Consider the following 857-nt stretch of genomic DNA (forward strand, 5'->3'; position numbering starts at 1 on the left):
AAAAAATAAAAAATATAAAAAAAATTCAAAAGTATAAAAATAAAAAAAAATCAAATAGTAAAAAATACAAAAAAAATTCAAAAATACAAAAAAATACTTTCTCGACTTACATCCACCTTGTCGCGGTGAGAAAGCTTTTACAACTAAGAGATGTATAAATTTAAAATTTTATATATATATACTAATTCCAAACATCATACCCCCCCCCTCTAGAAAAAATCCTGCGGACGCCCTTGGGCCTCCACACAGTTCTAGATAGGTAGAGAAAGCATGCACACTAAGAAAAAGCCACGTACATGTGACACATGTACGTAGTTCTTTCTTAGTATGCTTGCCCCCTGTAACAGCAACTCTGGATTGGACATAGATCAATTGAACAATGAGGTGTATTAATGCCATCCTTTTTAGTGTAAAAAGTATAAATATTTATAGATTTTCGGCGCGTTCTTTTTCGGAGAACCGAAAAAAATATATATGTTTATTTGTCTATTGTCTGCTTTTTTACACTTAAAGATAACATAAATGCGTCAATCTACAGATTGTTTAATTATGTTAAATTGTATGAAATTTAAGGCTATTACAACTATTATTAAAAAAATTTTTTTTGGCAATGTATGCCAAATAAAGTTAGCGTTATTTGTTTCAAAAGTCATAAGAAATGACGAAAAACGTAAAAAATAATAGATATGTCTTTATTGTTCTTATAAAAAGAACATAAATAAAAATAAAATATTATATATTATTACATATTGTTACGTGGTATTGCACCCGTGTATCGGCGAGTTTCCCGCGTCGACCGGTATCGATCGCAGAAGCGGACAAGAGAGGATCGTCCTCTTAGTTACGGTTGTTATCGG

The sequence above is a fragment of the Wasmannia auropunctata genome, unplaced genomic scaffold (genome assembly GCF_000956235.1).
Source record: "Wasmannia auropunctata unplaced genomic scaffold, wasmannia.A_1.0 LD336106.1, whole genome shotgun sequence".
Lineage (NCBI taxonomy): Eukaryota > Metazoa > Arthropoda > Insecta > Hymenoptera > Formicidae > Wasmannia > Wasmannia auropunctata.